The following is a 19,694-nucleotide window of genomic DNA, read 5'->3' as shown; positions in this document are numbered from 1 at the left end:
CATTTGGGGATGAGTCACAGTGCTGTTGCTATAAGTTCAGTGTTAATGAATCAAAAGTGTATATTGAATAAGATATCTTTAAACAAAACATAATTAAAACAAGGTTATATATTGATCAGAGGCTCAAAGGAATCTAACCCTGTATTTCCTGTAGGAGCAACTGTTTAGTATTTGTTAATTCAGTGCTCACAGCCACTTTATAGAACATAACTGCCACCAATAATGAGAACTGACTGTGTTTGGGTAAAATCAACTCAACCACTTGCCCAGCTGTGCCATCCTGGGAAAGCTTCTTAACCTCTCTGTGTTTTATCTTTATTAAGAGAAAAACAGGGATACCATAGGACCTACAGCCAAGGGCTTTGGGGAGGATAAACTGTGATGTTCCTGGTACAGCAACTGGCACACAGCAAATGCTTAATAAATAGGAGATATTATTATAATTATTATTGTCTGAGTTCAGTTTCTTCATGATCATAGCAAATTTTCTGGAAGTGTACTTTCTTCTATTCTGGGACAGTATCTGGTGCAGAGTAGGCACTTATGAAAGACATATTAAATGAAATAAGAATTCTCTGATCATATTAGGTGGAAGATCTAAAGCTGGAAGAAAGCAAGTTCCTCTGTCCTGGTCTCTGGGTTTGATATTACCATTGTGGCTGGCAGGGGTGGGAGGGTGTGAAACATTATAAAAACTCTCTCATTAGAACCCACATCAAGACACTAAATCCATAGCATTGCAGACTGTTGACTCACCTCCCCCTGGAACCCAGAGAATGCCCAGCAGATGGAAATGTACCCAAGACGAAGAAGCCGTGGTATTTTCCCCATGTCACCAGGCGTGAAGCCAGAAGTGGATTTGGCAGTAGTATACAATGGGATTAATCATCTGTAAATAAGTCACCTACGTTGCCTTGGAGATGATTTTTTCATCTCTAAATGCCAAGTCATCACCATAAGAACTGAGGTGTGACATCCATACGGCCTCTGGGCTTGGTATCTGACCTTGCTTTTGCAAGTTGCTCTTCAAGCTGTCTTTCCTCAAAATGGAAAGCATTTGGGAGCTGTCCACTACAGACTATCTCAGGGAGAGTGTGTAGGTGGATTTCAGGGGCTACAACCATTAGTCCTCTCTTAGGAAGCCAGAAGTTATGCAGGAGGGTTATTGGGGGCACAGCTAAAGGGGGGTGGGCATTGTATCCTGTTTCTTCATGGCATCCTGATGAAGCTGTGTGACTCAGAACCAGTTAATTTCTCTGAGATTTAGTTGTCCTCATTTGTGAAACAGCGTCTATTTTCCAAAGCCTATGGAAACTCACCCAGATGAAGGAGAAACTTAAGCATATTCTTGGTGGAGTCGTATCACCACCTACCCCTTCTTCTCAGGGTTTAGTAATAGCTACTAACAATAGCTAACCTTAATTGAGCACTTACAATGTCCCAGACATTATCTCATCTACTCTCCCCTTAACACTATTGTTATTTCCATTGTACAGATGAAGGAACTGAGACACAGAGATGTGAAGTAATGTTTCCAAAGTCACATAGCTAACAAGTGGGGGAGCGGGAATTTATCCCCAGCTCATCTGACTCCAGAGTCTGTGCTAACGTCTAGCAGCTTCCCTTGAAGATATCTGTATTTTAACAAGGGCATCTTGGAGACAACAAGATACATGCTGGAATTTCAGGTGGAACATTCGGCTAGTGAGAAAGACATCTGCAGAAAACAGGCCCTGCAGCATGCCTTACCCATGATTATCTTCCTCTACTTGAGAGCTGACCACAGTGCAATCAAACTAGAACTCAGGGTTGAGAGCTGACCGCCTAAAGTGGGATTGAAAAATTAAACTCACTCATTATTTCTTCCTTCTTGAATAAAGGGCTATGATTAATTTGGTGTATTGAGCTGTGATTAACTCTGAGACTTTAGGGTCTCAGAGTTTAGGGGGCTGAAGTGCAGAGGGCAGAAGCCCCCCAAATTCCACAGACCCTCTCCCACTCCCCAGCTTTATTTTTCAGCATCTGCTGGGCCTTGTCACTACTCTTCCAAACAATTTCTGAGCTAGCTATAAAAATCTCCCATTTTACAGACAAGAAAGTGAAGGCAGAGCAGTTACGTGACCTAACAAGATAGAAAACAACTAATAGATATAACTGGGATTCATATCCAAGGCTGCCTGGCTTCAACATCAGACCTCCCTTTCCTGACATGGTCACCCCAGAAGGCTTCCCTAATGCTGCAAACCTACGCCTTGTGCCAAAAGGCTTCATGAGTCTGGCTGCTACTAGGTGGCAGCTGAAACTGTGGAGTGTGCAGTGTGGCTGTGGAGTGTGGCTGTGGAGTGTGGCTGTGGAGTGTGGCAGGTGATGGGTGTGCCACAAAAAACAAAATCCTCTCTGGAGACAGACAGAAGATGTGGCCTGGAACACCAGCTCACATGTATTAGGGGCTTATTGTGACTCGGGTTGTAAGTTACCTTTTATCACACCAAAGAGAGATGGAACTCGAAAGATTCTTGTGCCAGAATTCCTACCTTGGATGTCAACCACAGTTTTGAAGAATGTTTCTTATTCACCTCAGAAAGGTCAACTTATAGGCCAGCACCACAAAAATCCCTTCGAACATGGAATATCTTTCAAGCATTAATACCTCGAGCTGGAAGCAATAGAGATTTTTTTGTTTTATTTTAAGACATAGGACAGATTCTGACACCCAACCCTAGAACAATTTGGTGCCTATTGAACCAAAAATGGCTGCAGCAGCACACACTGGTGCAAGTATAAATTGAAATAACATTCTGGAGGACAATTTAGCAATATGGATCAAAGAGATTAAAAATGTGTGTAGTCTTTTATCCAGCCATTCTGCTTTTAGGATTGTAGTCTAAGGAAACAATGAGATATATGCACAAATGAATTCATCACAGCATTATTTTTATTTTATTTTATTTTTCCATAAGTTATTTGGGTACAGGTGGTATTTGGTTACATGAGTAAGTTCTTTAGCGGTGATTTGTGAGATTTTGGTGCACCCATCACCCGAGCAGTATACATGGCACTATATTTGTAGTCTTTGATCCCTTGTTCCCCTCCCACCCTTTCCCCCAAGTCCCCAAAGTCCATTGTATCATTCTTATGCCTTTGCATCCTCGTAGCTTAGCTCTCACGTATCAGTGAGAACATATGATGTTTGCTTTGCCATTCCTGAGTTACTTAACTTAGAATAATAGTCTCCAATGTCATCCAGGTCACTGCAAATGCTGTCAATTCATTCCTTTTTATGGCTGCATAGTATTCCATTGTGTGTGTGTGTGTGTGTGTGTGTGTATATATATATGTATATGTATGCGTATATATGTTTATATATGTGTGTATATACATATATGTTTATATATATATGTGTGTGTGTATATATGTGTGTGTGTGTATATACACAGTTTCTTTATCCATTCGTTGACTGATGGGCATTTGGGTTGCTTCCACGATTTTGCTATTGTGAATTGTGCCACTATAAACATGCCTGTGCAAGTGTCTTTTTCAAATAATGACTTCTTTTCCTCTGGGTAGATACCCAGTAGTGGGATTGCTGGATCAAATGGTAGTTCTACTTTCAGTTCTTTAAGGAATCTCCACAGTGTTTTCCATACTGGCTGTACTAGTTAACATTCCCACCAGGAGTGTAGAAGTGTTCCCTGTTCACTGCCTCCAGTCCAACATCTATTTATTTTTATTTTTTTATTATGGTCATTCTTGCAGGAGTAAGGTGGTATTGCATTGTGGTTTTGATTTGCATTTCCCTGATCATTAGTGATTTTGAGCATTTTTTTCATATGTTTGTTAGCCATTTGTATATCTTCTTTCGAGAATTGTCTATTCATGTGCTTAGCCCGCTTTTTGATGGGATTGTTTATTTTTTCTTACTGATTTGTTTGAGTTCGCTGTAGATTCTGGATATTAGTTCTTTGCCAGATGTATAGATTGTGAAGATTTCTCCCGCTCTGTGGGTTGTCTGTTTACTCTGCTGACTGTTCCTTTTGCTGCACTGCAGCATTATTTAAAAAAGAAAAATAATAGAAAAAATCTACATGTTCATTAGTAGGGGATTTATTGTATTACCCATTGTGATTAAAGTAGACAGGCGCTAAAAGCTCCTGACTTTCCCTCTCAATCTTGCTTCTCCTCCATGGCTCCCCATCTGGTTGATGACACCCTCATCCATGCAGGTGCACCAGGCAGAAACCTGGGTGTTCCTGAACACCTCTCTATCCTTACTTCCCCTCCCTAATCAGCCACCAAGTCCTGTCTGATACAAATGCTAAAGAGATCTCAAATCTTTTTTCCCGTGCCCACTTGGCACAAATGGAGTCCAAACCATCGACCACTGTCTCCTGGATACTCTTAGATGCCCAATATCCACCCAGAGTCCCCAGTTCTAATCTCTACATGCTTTCATAGCTAGAGTTCTTTTAAAGAAAAATCTGATGATGTCTTCCTTGCTTTCCTCTCAAAGCCTTTCCATTGTACTTGTGATAAAAGAATTCCACCATACATCCAGCCACAAAACCCCATAGCAGGGTTCAGCAAAGTTTTCTGGAAAGGGCCAGATAGTAAATATTGTAAGCTTTGTGGACCCTGCAGTCTCTGTAACAACTATTCATCACTGCCAGCATGGTGTGAAAACAACCACAGACATATAAATGAGTGGGTGTGGCTCTGTTCCAATAAAATTTTATTTACAAAAACAGGTGGGGTGCTGGATTTGGCCTCTGGGCTATTGTTTGTCAACACTTGTCTTGTAGGATCTGGCTCCATTTTTCTTTCTAATTTCCACAAAGCCATTTCACCCCCATCTAGTCACTGTCTCCTCATCAGGACCTCAGGCAAGCTGTTCCCTCCACCAGCAATTTTCCTTTCTATTCCTAGCGTGCCCCTACTCTATCCCTCTAGGACCAACACATTCACCCCTGGCCAGCAGTTTCTGACTAGTCTAGTCTCAGCTTCAAAGTTTTTCTTTTAGGTGCACTCCCTACATCCAGGCTTCCCAATTCTTCCCAAGACTTAGTACTTGTTCTTTGCAGAGCTTGTGAAATTTGAGATTAAATAATTCTTAATGCAGTTGTGTGTTTATATGTCACTTCTGCTAGACCCAAAGTTCTATGAGATAAGGAATTATGCCAGTTATTGATCACGACTATATTCTTAGTGCCTGGTATGGTGCTTGACACATACAAAATACATTAAATATTTGTGGAAATGTTGACTGAATAAATGATCACAAAACTAGAAAGAAAAGGGCCTGTATAGATATAATGAAATATTAGAAGATACATGTACAAGTGATTTTTATTTTTTTCTTATACTTTCTTCCATTTCTCAAGTGTTTCACAAAAAGCATATATTATTAGTCTACTCAGAAAAATAATTAATGAATGGAGAGAAAGAGAGAGAGAGAGAGACAGCCCTGCTTCTGTGTTCAAATAGCCAGTGAAACAAGCCCATTTTTGGTGCACCCTACGTGTTGAACCATCACTTTTCTCTGCTTGTCCAGAGCTGCCTAATAAGCCCCTCTACTTCCCTTTGTATTGCCTTTACCTGGTCATTTTTTATTTTCTATAGGTCACTTCCTCAGATCCCGGAGCATCTGTGTATCTGGGTACTGATGTGAGTTGAGCCACTGCTTCCATTCCTGTGGCAGATGGGCACTAGTGTACATACACTCACACAGCCTAATTGGCCATCTAGGGCTTTCCAATGCCAAGTTTAGGAAGGGGTTAAGAGATTAACTGCTGCCATGTGAAATGACAAGCACCTGTAGTTTCGCAATGCAGAAGCTGTCCATGCAGATGGGAAGTGGGACAGCTAACTTATTTATTTCACTCACCAGTAGCTCAGCTTCCAACATCTGGTCATTTCCATGCTAGGCTGGTCTCCAAGTGGTACACGGGGGCAGCAGGCCACATGGCGACCATGTTCCAATGTACTCATCTGATAATTCCCTCCGCATTCAAGAGGAAGCCAATGAAGATGAGACTAATTATTATCTCCAAATAGAGATAGCATTTTGGTCATCTTCCAAAAAAATCTATGTGGGTAGAATAAGGGGGAAGTCAATAATTGACAAAAATGTGTGGGTTATGTAATGGATTATGGGCCTACAAAGAAGTAAAAGATCTATCACTGACTTTGATTTTTTAAAGTTCCAGATTAGATGGATATTCAACATAATCATATGGAAAGATAAGCAACAACACAAGGTAAGATAAATAGCAGCCGTAATTGTCAAACAAGTGATAGTGACAGTAAGTGACATGGCAGTCACACTCCTTCCAGTTCTGTGAAAGTCAAGGCCATTACTGCACATTCTTAAATTTCATGGCATATCAGAGTGTCATTGGCTATAAGTAACAGAAAAACCCAACTTAAGTAAGAAAGCAAGTATCATTTCATATTTCAGAAGTCTAGAAGTAGGGCAGGGGTTGGTAACTTAGCAACTCATAAAGTTATCCTGAATCCTGCTTTTTCCATCTCTTCACTTGGCCATCCATGATTGTTTCAACCTCATACTTGGAATTAAAATAGCTGCAGCAATTATAGGCATGACATTCCTTTCTTATGGTTTTCTGTTTGGAATGAGGAAACTCTTTTTGGAAATCCTTCAGCAGATTCCCCTAATGTTTCATTGGCTGGAGTTGGATCATTCACCCCATGAGCCAATCTCTGGCAAAGGGACCAAGACGACCCTTGGCCCAATTAGACTCACCAGTGGAGCTAGGTGTAGGGTCAGCTTCTCCTGAAGCATGTGGTTACATGGGAGATGACTTTTGCTAGGAAGGAAAGAAAATGAATTCTAAGCAAGCAACCAGTACCGTCTACCACTCATGGATAATTTCAAGGTGAGAAACATTTTACACCTGCAGAATCTGGTATTGCAATGACTTTTCCAGCTTCATCTCTCACTGTATAAGTCCCCACCACACACCCTAGACCAAGCAGACTGTAATTCTCTCAGTTCTTCGAGAGCAATGTGCTTTCTCAAACCACTCTGGAATGAATTATTTCTGTTTCTCAACTTTAGGCTAATCATACATTGCTGTTTGCCCAGAATCGTCCTGGTTTACGCTGGTTATCTTTGCATTATTACTAATAGTGACCCTTTTTCATAAGCCTTCCAATGTGGATAAGAACATGAAAAATATTTAGGAAAGGGAAGGGAAGTGTTTGGGATTGGTTGTGGATAGTCAAGGAGAGAAAGGAGTTTAGAATGACTCTCAGGCATCTGACTTGGGAGGTTGGGTAGGTAGAAATAGAAGTCATCAAAACAGGAATCAAGGAGGGGAGATTGTTTTGGAGGGTACGTTAATGAGTTAAATTTTGGACTTAGGACATAGCTGGGTACAGATGACCAGGTAAACGTTAACTATGTAAGTTCAGAATTCAAGAGAGAAAGACATCATCTGGTGATAGAAATGTGTGAAATAGTATCACCCTGTAATCCCAGCACTTTGGGAGGCCAAGGTGGGTGGATCACATGAGGTCAGGAGTTTGAGACCAGCCTGTCCAACATGTGAAACCCTGTCTCTACTAAAAATACAAAAATTAGCTGGGTGTGGTGGCCTGAGCCTGTGGTCCCCCCTACTTGGGAGGCTGAGGCATGAGAATCACTTGAACCTGGGTGGCGGAGGTTGCAGTGAGCCGAGATTGCGTCACTACTCTGGGCAACAGAGCAAGACTCTGTCTCAAAAAAAGAAAAAAGCAATATGTAAAATAGCATCTAGATACCTGAAGAAACAGTATCTAGATACCTGAAGTCATGAATATGAAAGAGATGACCCAGAAGAGATGTGGAATTAGAATGTGCCCACGGTAAGACTCCTGGTAAGGCCAACATTTAGAAGTTGTGCAAATGGAGTGGAAGCAGCAATGGAGACTGGGAAAAACTGACCAGAGAGAAAACTGGGGAATCAGGAGAGTAGAGGCATGGAAGCCCAGGAAAATGAGAATTTCAAGAGGAAAGGAATGGTTGGTGAAGTCCCTAGTGTTACAGAGAGCTCAGATAAGGTAAAGATAAAAAAGAGTTTATTGACATCAGGAATTCATTGGCCACCTTTCCTGGAGCATTCAGAGAACAGCATAGAATTATATCATTTTAATATGAAAGACGACATCATTAATGACCTAGTTTTTTATGAGAAAATGCTCTTTTCATAAGGTTAGTTAAGATTTAGTGGCAGAGCCTGGACTGAAACTGCTAACACTTGACTCATCATTCACGGAATTGGCCTATCACGTTGTGTTGTCCCTTTCTGTGTGCTGAAACTGTAGAGACTGGTGAAAGTGGGAAGCATGCAGGATCAACACAAATCAGTGTCCAACAATCTGGACTAACAATGTGACTTCCTCTTCTCCCCATCTCCACTACTGCTGCCTTGACTGCAACCACGATCACAACACTCCTGGACTGCTGCAGTCGCCTCCTAACTGATCTCCCTACTACCTCCAGTCCATATTCCTCACATCAGCAAATGCATCATAGTACTTCTCTGCTTAAAATGCTTCAAGGATGTATATTCTTAAAGTATCATAAAATAAATAAATAAATAAATATAATGGTGCTAATATTAACCCAGTGGCATTGTTGTGAAGATTAAATAAAATAAAAATTTAAGAAAAAAAATGCTTCAAGAAAGCACCAAGGCAGTTCAAAGCGAGAAAGGAGCTGGCTCAGAAACAACTGGATAAACATCTGGAAAAAACAACAACTAACCACTATAATGGCCAAAAATATAATTCAAAATGAATCATAAATCCAAACATAAAAGCTAAAAGTGTGCTGTTTCTATTTTAAAACCTTAAGAAAGTCACTCACAACCTTGGGAAAGGCAAAACAAAAAGCACTAATGATTAAAGAAAAAAATCAAATGGACTTCATCAAAATTAAAAGCTTAATGCTCATCAGAAAACACAGCTAAGAAAATGGAAGAGGCTGGGCATGGTGGTTCACGCCTGTAATCCTAGCACTTTGGGAGGCCGAGTCTGGAGAATCATGAGGTGAGGAGGTCAAGACCAGCCTGGTCAACATAGTGAAACCCCATCTCTACTAAAAATACAAGAATTAGCCAGGCATAGTGGCGCAGGCCTGTAATCCCAGCTACTGGAGAGGCTGAGGCAGGAGAATCACTTGAACCTGGGAGGCGGGGATTGCAGTGAGCCAAGATTACACCACTGCACTCTAGCCTTAGCAACAGAGCAAGACTCTGTCTCAGACAAAAAAAAAAAAAGAAGAAAAAGTCTTAGAGTGGGGGGAAATGTTTATATATATATTATATATATAATATATATATAATAAATATATTATATATATAATAAATATATATAATATATATATTTATATTCCAGAATATATAAAATCATTTTACAAATCAATAATTAAAAGACCGAAACCTCAATTAAAGAAACTTTACAAAACACGTCACTAAAGAAGACATATGTAAGGACAGAAAGCAAATGAAAAGGTGCTCTAAGTCATTAATTATCAAGGAAAGGCAAATTAACATTTCAATGAGATATTATCTCATACCCATTAGGATAGCTAAAATCAAAAAGGACAGACAATCCAAATGTTGACAGGGGCTTTGGAAACCACTGGAACTCTAATACATCGCTGTTTGGAGGATAAAATGGCACATCTACTTTGGAATACTGTGGGAAGTTTTTTATAAATATGCACCTATCAAAAAAAAACAAAATTAGAAGACTTATACCATATAATTTCAAGACTTACTATTTTAATTAAACAGTGTGATAATGGTGTAAGCATAGACATACACAAAAATGAGACAGAATAGAGGATCCAGAAATAGAATCACTACATATGGTAAATTGATTTTTGATAAAGGTGTGAAAGACATTTAATGAGGAGCAGGATAGTCTTTTCAATAAATGGTTCATGAACAAGTGAATATACCTTTACAAAAATGAACCTCACATCAGATACAAAAATTAACTCAAAGTGGATCATAAACCTAATCATAAAACTAACATTATAAGACTTCTAGAAGAAAACCTTGTGACCTTAGGTTAGGGAAGGATTTCTTAGACAGGACACAGGCATTAACCATAAAAGGAAAAAAAAATGATAAATTAGACTTCAGCCAAATAAAAATAAATTGCTTTATAAAATATACCATTACAAAACTGAAAATACATGCTACAAACTGGGAGAAAATATTGGCCAAACATATCTCTGGTAGAGAGATATGTTTGTATACAAAATATAGAAAGAATTTTCAAAATTCATTAACAAGAATGTAATGTAATTTTTTAATGTAAAAAGATTTAGGCAGATGTTTCCCCAGTCTATGAGAATGACAAAAAAGCATATGAAAAGCTCTTCAATATCATCAGTCATTAGGACAATGCAAAATAAAGCCAAGTGAGAAAAATGGCAAAGTAAGCATCTTTGAAAATTCCTCTGTAAAAGCAATGAGAAAACTTGCAATAATGGTCAGGATTAACTCTTTCAGAATTCTAGGAATTAACCAAAGTCTTATGTGAATCTGGGAAGCAGTTATTCAAGAAAAACAGGTGAACCTTATGAAGAACAATGAGCTTTGTGGCATTGTAAGTTGACTTACTCCCATCCCCATTCTCCAGCTTCACTTTAGCCTTGAAAACTAACAGCCCCACATCACAGTGAAAACCAGCAACCTGGCAGCCACTGGAAGGGGCAGAATAGGTAGGGTTAGAGCTCCTTTAAAATCCCACTCCCAAAGAATTGTCATTTGACCTGTCTGGTGGTTCCCTGGAAGACTTCAATAGCAAGGCTGTATTTATTTGACCTGAGTCAGAGCACAGCCAGTGCCTCCCTGGGGGCATTTGTCAGAGATAGTTACTGGCAGCTGCTTATCATCATGGCTGTCTGAGCTACTGGATAAAGCTTGGGCAAACAATTGATTAACCAAAGAGCCTAAAGGGAAAATCTGAGGAATGAGATGTCCATAGGGGCTCTGAAAAGCTCTGACATATTCCTGAATATCTAAGAAGCCATGTGCATGGGACAGTGACAGGAAAGGCCTGAGAAGGCCCTAAGCTCTCACTTCTGGCTGACCATGAGGCTCCATGAAAGAGGAAATTGAGGGCTGAGGTGGAGCTGTCAACTCTCTTGCTAAGTGTTCAGAGAATGCTCCTGTAGTCACACATAGCTGCTTTGCAAAAACTGGGTGACTTATTTGTTCTAGGCACTTAAGACAATATTTGCACAGTCATTAGCTGTCCAGTAAGCTAATTAAGCTGTGACTTCAGTGGCCACCCTCAAAAAAGAATGCAGATTTGATAGAATTAGGTCAGTAAAGTTCATTAAACAAACAATAACTACAACAGAAAGCAGCAACAACAACAAAAAACCCTAGAAAGGGGAGAGAAACTGACTTCCAGATTTGCAGCATTATGTTATTTAAAATAACAGTTTTCAAAAAATTATGAAATATGTAAAGAAATAAGAAAATATGACCCATATACAGGGAAAAAAAGCAATCAATAGAAACTGTCTGAAAAAGCACAGACATTAGACTTACTAGACAAATAATTTAAATCAGTTATTTTAAATGTCTTTAAAGAACTAAAATATGCCATGTCCAAAAAACTAAAGGAAATTATGAGACTAATAGCTCACCAAATAGAGACTATCGCTAAGGAGATAGAAATTATGTAAAAGAACCAAATACAAGTTCTGGAGTAGAAAAGCATAATAGCTGAAGCGAAAATCCACCAGAGGGGCTCTACCACATGTGTGAACTGGCTAAAGAAAGAATTTGTAAATATTAATTAGCATCTTGATAGGTCAATTGAAATGACTCAGTCTGAAGAATAAAAAGGGAAGAAAATGGAGGAAAATCAACAGAACATCAGAGACCCATGAAATAACACCAAGCATACCAAGAGATGCCAAATGGGAGTGGGGACAAGGTAGGTAAGGGGTAGAAAGAGTATTTGGAGAAATAATCGCCAAATTTTCCATTTGATGAAAAAAAAAAAAAAACCAACAACGACATTAACCTACATATCCAAGAAGCTCAACAAACTCCAAGTAAGATAAAGCCAAAGAGACTGACACCTAGAGAAACCATAATCAAATTGTCAAAAATCAAATAACATCCTGCTACACACTAACTAGAATGGTCAAATTTTATTTTATTTTATATTTTTAGTAGAGATGGGTTCTCACTATGTTGCTCAAGCTAGTCTCAAACTCCTAGGCTCAAACAATCCTCCCTCCTTGGCCTCCCACAAACTGCTGTGATTACAGGCATGAGCCACTGTGCCCGGCCTAGAATTGTCAAAATTTAAGAAGGTTGTGAGGCCCCTGGAACTCTCTGGCATTGCTAGTGGAAATGTAAAATGAACAGCTACATTGGAATATATTTTTCACTTTCATATAAGTTAACATATACTTAGCACATAACTAAGCAATTTCACTCTTAAAAATCATATTTAAATATTTATAGCAACTTTTTTCATAACAGCCCCAAACTGAAAACATCCTAAATGTGTATCAACTGATGAATGAATGGATGAACAAATGGTATCATATCCATACAATGGAATACTACTCAGCAATTTAAAGGAGTGAACTAGTAATACATGTATCAATATGGATAAATATCAAAAGCATTATAAGTAAAAGAAGTGAGACATAAAAGACAGTATAACATATGATTTCATTAATATATGAAAGTCTAGGAAATGTAAAACTGTGATGACAGAGAGCAAATCAATGACTGCCAAGGACAATGAGTAGGGGAAGGACATTGATTGCAAAGAGGCATGAGAAAATTTGGGGAATGATGTAAAAGTTCCATATTATGATCGTGGTGATGGTTACACACTGCATGTATTTGTCAAAACTCATCAAATAATTTACTTAAAATAGGGTGAATTTTATTGTATGTAAATTATACCACAATAAAGCTAATTAATTCAAAACATAAAAGAAAATAATAATATACCTAGTCTGTGATCCAGCAATTCCACTCCTAGTTATTTACCTAGGAGAAGTCCTCAAAAAGACTTATATAGAAATGTTTATAGCAGCTTTATTTACAATGGCCAAAACCTGGGGGCTGGGGGAAGCCCTTCCACAGAATGGATAAGCCAATTATGAACATTTATACAATAGAATGTTACTTAGCAATACAAAGGAATGAACAACTTGGATGAATCTCAAAAACACTATGCTGAGGGAAAGCGAGACACAAAACAATACATAGTGTATGATTTTATTTATATGAAGTTAAGAATAGGCAAAACATATATATGGTGATGGAAATCAGAAGAGTGATTGCCTATTGGGGGTGGTAATTGATTGGAAAAAGGCATAAGGGAACTTCCTGGGTTGATGGGAATATTCTATGTTGTGACTAGGGAATTTGTTGTAGGGCATATGGACTTATCACTCCTGGTAGAATGGCACACTCAAGCTCTGTACATTTCAGCATATGTAAATTTCATAAACTTCAAGTGATCCTCATTACACTTAGAATAAAATCCAGACTCTATGGAGACTTTCAGGGTTCCAGCCTGCCTTTCCAATTTACTTTGTTCCACACTATCTTTCCCTGACCATCCTCCAGGCACCTCAAGCTCACCCCAGTAATCACAGCCTTTGCATGTGTTGTCTTCTTGTCCTGGGTGCTGTCCCCTGCTCCTTCACATGGCTGGGCCATCCTCATACTTCAGGTCTAAGACTAATGCCAGCTTGTCTGAGAGGCTTTTCTTGACTGTACCTGAAGTAGCCCTACTTGGTTGTCTTCGCCCTTAGTTTGTTTCTCTCATAGCATTTATTAATAATCCTTGCTATTTTTTGGTCAATCTACTTACTTTTGCCAGCCCATAGAAGGTAAGTTCCCACCTCCATAAATAGTATAGTTTAGTATTTTGTTGTTGTTGTTGTTGTAGGGGTGAAGAGGATGGAGGTTTAAAGTTTGTTTTAATTAAAAAGTGACACCCATTACTTTTTTCTCTAAACCTGTCTCAAACACTTTTCATCCCTGTTGGTCCTGACTTTCCAAATTAAACTAAAAGTTTCCAAAGGTAGGTGTTAGATTTATTTATTTCTAAATGGGACTCCCTAGACACTTACATGGTTTGCTTTGATTTGCTACAAAAGCCTTACCTGCCCCCAAATTGTTGAGCTCACCTGCTACTATGTCAGAATATCAGAATCTTCAACCTTAAGGGTCCCTTTCGGAGTCAAGACAAAATATCATTAGAAGACCCTGTGGAAATACAAATATACTCTTGGGGATGGAGTAAAATGTTGTCATGTAGGTATAATGATTGATATCATGTGAAGTTTATGTCCCCCTAAAAATTCATAGGTTGAAATTCTAGCTCCCAAGGTGATAGTATTAGAAGGTGGGGCATTTTGCAAGGTTCCACCCTCATGAATGGGATCGTTTCCTTATAAAAGAGGCCCAAAGAGGCTTGTTTGCTCCTTCCACCATGTGAGGACACAGTGAGAAGGCACCATCTATGAATCAGAAAGCAGGCCCTCACCAGACACTGAATCTGCCAGCATCTTGATCTTGGACTTCCCAGGCCCCAGAACTGTAAGAAAGACATGTCTGTTACTTATAAGCTACCCAGTCCATACTATTTTATTACAGCAGCCCAAACAGACTATGATGATTATTATTAACTCTCTTTTACTCTCAAACGTGTCCAATTTTGGATACTAAATTATAGATCACCCTATCCATCAGGAAATCTCATTGACATAGTGGCACAGAGGAGAAGTGAGCCTTGATGAGGGCCAGGGGACAGCTGCGCTTGGAGGGGAGACAGGCATATAAAGCTAATAGGAGGTATCAGGTGTGCAACAGGAAGGCACAGGAATGGGAAACGGTGGACAACAAAAGGACTCCAGAAAGGGAATAGGAGATGTTCTGGAACAGGAATCATCAAGACAAACTTTGCTACTTCACGATTTCGTCAGGTGCCAGTTCAGCCTGCAACACGCACAACCCATTTATCTTTCCTCGCGGCAAAGGTGATTAGCACCAGACTTGTCCAGGAGAAAGTTAATGCATTTTAATAATTTACACTCTACCCACAATCCTTGTTTATTCTAGCAAAGGAGTTAGGGGCATCTATTTCAACACTTTAATTCTTTGAGTCATTTTCCAGTAGTAGCTGAAACTGTGCACAGGGTAAGCCCTGAGGGATGGGCTGAAGGGAAAATCCTCCATGGAGCTGGGTGAGCAATCGTTCTCAGGACAAAATGTTGGCTAGAGAATCCCAGTTTCTTGGTCCCTCAGGGAAAGTTAGTGCAATTCTCATTAATGCTTACCTCAAAGTTCCCTGATTTGACAACTCACAGTGAGTATCTCATAAGCAGAGCTGGTCTATAGGGAAAAACTCCTTTTCAGATTTATCTTTCTCCAAGTCTGGAAAAGATTCCGTTTTTTTCTGTCATCTGCTGCCATGGCTGTTGGCTGATGTAAAACTCAGGGCTCATCACCAGGTAAAATGTTCACACGTTGTTTCCAATCAAGGTCTGCCACAGAAAGGTTGAATTTGCCTTTTTCACCCATTCCCTGCCACAAGCCCAAAGAGCAAAGGCAATGTCACCACGAGCTGTTTGACACCATGCTCATCATATATCATGCCAAGGGGAGAAAAGAGTCATAGTCTCTGTGAACTGTAAAAACTTACTCCAGAAATGTGGTCACTTGGCGGCTTTTTGGATTGCTTCACTTTTTCTCCCCAGATGGGCTTTTCTTCAGAATTGTTTTCCAAGTGGCAGCTTGTGTTTATTCTACTGGGCTTTTGGAGAACTTAGGAAAAGGAAAAATCAACAAAGTGTAGTTATGCACATGGAAAACCATATGCTTCATAAAACTGCATATGTGCTGTGTTTAAGATGTAAAGGAAGATATGCAAAAAGCCACCTGCCAACTTCCCAATCCACCTCGATTAAAAAACTCAGAAAGCCCATGTTCATAGTCAAAACCTACAGTGATGCCTTAAATTTCACAGACTGTTAAACCTGAAAGCTGAACGTGCTATTCAAGGTTGCAAATACCAGTTCCCACAGGGCTGCAGGCAGGTAACAGAAATGAGTGAAGTGGGCCAGAAGGGATGGTCGGTGTAGAACTGGGAGTGAGGACCTTGCCTTTAGACAATTGTTGCCAAACGAAAACACAAAGAAAGCTAGAAATCCACATTATTTTATGAATTTTCCTCAATTTTTCAATGTTATTGAATTATTCAGATTTAGTCTAAAACATTCTGTAAACAATATACTCCACTAAGATTTGATCCAAGGGCTTCCAGTGTGAGACTTCTATTCTAGAAAAATTTCACTGTTAATTTTTTTTTTTTTTTTTAGACAGCATCTCACTCTGTCACCCAGGCTGGAGTACAGTGGCACAATCATGGCTCACTGCAACCTTGACCTCCCCAGCTGCATGCGATTCTCCTATTTCAGCCTCCCGAGTAGCTGTGACTACAGGTGTGTGCCACCAGGCCTGGTTAATTTTTGTATTCTTTTGGTAGAGACAGGGTCTTGGCATGTTGCCCAGGCTGGTCTCAAACTCCTGCGCTCAAGTGATCCACCCACTTCAACCTCCCAAAGTGCTAGGATTACAGGCATGAGCCACCATGCCCAGCCTCATTCTTAATTAATAATATAGAAACTTGAGTAAACAAAGACACTTTCTCAAAGTCACACTGATTGTAAATACCAAAGGTGTCACCAGGGCTCAGCTCTTCTAACTTTTAGCCTGCTATTTTCCTCCTAACTCTGGTTTTGCACAACCTGCTTTAACTTGCAAGGTTTTATATACAAGTATTCAGATGGTCAATTTCATTGTGCTTTGGTCCCGACTGTTTTTCGTTTACCCTTCAAGATCCATTCTGCACCCTTCTTGTTCTGTGTTTCAGGAGGCTGGCCTGTGTAGACTAGGTCAAAGAACTTCTTTGCTCTCTGGCTTTTAGCTGAGTCTGGCCAATGGGAGGTCTCAACAGGAGTTCAGAGGGAAGGTAGGTGGAGAGTGAAAATGGTGTGCTTATTCTCCTTGCTTCTTTCCTATTTCCTTCCATTAAGGGCTTCTCCGTGGGGCTTATCGGAGTTTCAGTAATGGCACCCTCTCCTTGCCCCTTCAGATTTGAGGATAGTAATGGAGCAAAAGTTTACGATGTGGGTCTCCACACGCTGCTCTGCCTGCCTGAGTGGGAGCTGCAAGTTAGTCCTGCCTTCTGTCGGCCGTTTCCCTCCCAGAGTTGGTAGTAGTGGCTCCCTGTGGTTAGGTCCAGGGCGCTATATTGTTCCTTGCTGGTTTCCCCAAATTCTGTCCACACGTTTGTAAACGGTCTCTTCATTAAAACCTCTTTGGTTACCCAGTGGAAGTAACATGACCACCACATGCCTTGCCTAATGAGAGTCTCCCTTAGTATTGAGAATCTTGTCTCCTGAGAAATCCCTCCGTTCTGGGCAAACCAACTTATGCATGAGTCCTATTTATATATTTCTTTTGAATTTTCTGCTTCTTGTATCATACTACTTCTTCTATCTTTAATAATTTTAAATGCTCTTATTTTATAGTCTCATAAAGATATTTCTATTATTTCGAATCTTTAAGGTGCTAATTATCCTTTTGAAGCATTTAGTATCTTCCTTATGATGGTAAATTTCTGGGTGTGAGTACTTCATGCCCTGATTTGTAAAAATGTCCCAACAATGCAGTTTCACAATTTCCCCTTATATCCTAGGGGTTTCATAGACTTAGGCAATCTATGCTAACTTATCACTGGTATACATTTAGATACCATGCCCATATGTGGCCCAGACCTGCGGTTTTGATTTTTTGGACACAGCTTCTCTTTCTTTCTTTTTTTTTTTTTAACTGGGGTTCTAGATGGGTGGCAAGCTTACTTGCTTCTTTCCTGGACTCAGATGTGGAGTTTTTGTAGTCACCATCCCATGGACAATGCAACTTTTCAAGGCTCATGGCTTTATGCTGAAGCTCAGTTCTATTTTCCCTACCTAGCAAGGGCTTGAGGCCACATTTCCTGTACCCCAGTGGGTGTTAAATCCCCAACCTTCAGCTCTTAGGGCTTATATCTGGGTCAGAAAATGTTGCTGAAATACCAACTCTCCATTACTGCCCTGGCTTTGATTTCTCTCTTCAATTCTTGTACCTGGGGATTTTTTTTCTTTTATGCCGGAGTATTTTTAAAAATTCTATTTCTATTTTTTATTCATCCTTTGTACAAGTTTGCTCTGCCATATTATCAGAACCAAAGATCACTTTGAAACACTGAAGTTCATGTCCAGCATAAAGTTGAGGTAAACTATGTGTTCGTGCTTCTGTCTTGCATAGTCACTAAGAAAATTCAGCTGACAAATTAAGGCCAAAATAGAGCGAGTCTGAGGGGCCCAGACTTGGATACCTAACAGAGTGTGAGTCACTTCGGATATTAATCTAGCCTCATTTACAGTGATTGGCACCAGGAGGCAAGGTGGAAATGAAATATTCATTGCCCATTCAATATTACCTAATTTGTATGTCTAAGTGTTGACAAAAGAGAAGCCTTTGCTGTCTACTTTATGAGTAATTGTAAATTAATATGCAACCCTGCACCCATTCCAGGGAGAAGAGAATCACTTGGATTTGCCAACTGTTCAACAGCACGGCCTGGTTTTATCTGCAGATGTCACCCATCCCACCTCCCACTGTTGGAAACCAGTGGGAACGGAGAGACTTCCTAAGAGAAGTGCCTTTGGATAATGTCATAGAATCTTGAATCTAAGAATCTTAAATAATCCAGATTAAAAGCAACATTAAATATTATGTTTCAACTTAATAAATGAGGAAGATGAGGCACAACTTGTATTTCAGGTACAGATATTTCCTCAAATTCTTCCAAGCACTTTTGCAGCACTGCCAAACATTGTCATTTTGCTCCTGCAATTATTTTCTTGTTATGAGGCTTGCTGTTATTTTTTTTTTTCACTTGAAAAGTTGTATGGAACAGATCTTTGGATGTTCAATACCTACACAGATATAGTAGGCAGGACTGGAGTGCTACATCCATCAGCATGACTTACAGCCCAAACACGGCTGCTTTTTCTTCATTTGCTTAATACATTGGGCCCTGAGTTCTTCATGTGCTTAATACATTGGGCCCTGAGGTTTCCTAGGGCTCGGTTAGAAAGGAAATGCTCAGGGCTTTGACACATTGCAAATGTCAACTTGAAGTTCCAGACACTTCTCCAAGCACGTAGGCTGTCAGCACAGAAACCAGGGCCCCATAGCACAAAGCAGGTATCTCTACCATTCCCCAGCCTTGGGCCCTCTCTAGGGAGATTCAACTCAAGTTCAAGGCTGGGAGTGGGAGGCCATCTCTGAATCTAATTTCTTTATTTAATAAAAGAGCAGAGGCCAGTGGAAGAGGATCTCAGAGGAATAAAGCTATGTGGGGGTTAACCACAAGGGAAAAGCATTAATGTAATTGGAAAAGAAGAAAATGGTCGTAATAAAACTAGCAAGTATCATCTATGCCCTTCTCATTCATGATCTTATTTCATCATTACCCCCAAAAAAGATGTGAGTTAAGTACCAATATTAATCCCATTTTACAGATGAAAAAGCAAAGGCACAAGCAGCTCAGCAGGAGGTCACATAGCTGGTAAG

The 19,694-nt window shown here is 39.8% G+C and overlaps 1 long non-coding RNA gene across 1 annotated transcript in view; it reads right to left on the bottom strand.

Moving 5' to 3' along the window:
• Positions 1–19,694, bottom strand: part of LOC103786160 (uncharacterized) — a 356,334-nt gene that overhangs the window by 126,513 nt on the left and 210,127 nt on the right. Inside the window, exons 7-13 of the long non-coding RNA XR_008625464.1 lie at positions 15,712–15,833; positions 15,347–15,553; positions 14,554–14,604; positions 14,195–14,273; positions 6,761–6,824; positions 5,882–6,082; positions 2,535–2,656 (exon numbers count right to left, since the gene is read on the bottom strand). This is a non-coding gene — a long non-coding RNA (uncharacterized LOC103786160). The remainder of the gene's footprint in view (positions 1–2,534; positions 2,657–5,881; positions 6,083–6,760; positions 6,825–14,194; positions 14,274–14,553; positions 14,605–15,346; positions 15,554–15,711; positions 15,834–19,694) is intronic.

Source organism: Pan paniscus, chromosome 4, assembly GCF_029289425.2.
Source record: "Pan paniscus chromosome 4, NHGRI_mPanPan1-v2.0_pri, whole genome shotgun sequence".
NCBI classification, from domain to species: Eukaryota; Metazoa; Chordata; class Mammalia; order Primates; family Hominidae; genus Pan; species Pan paniscus.
This window is presented reverse-complemented; position numbering and strand designations above follow the sequence as displayed.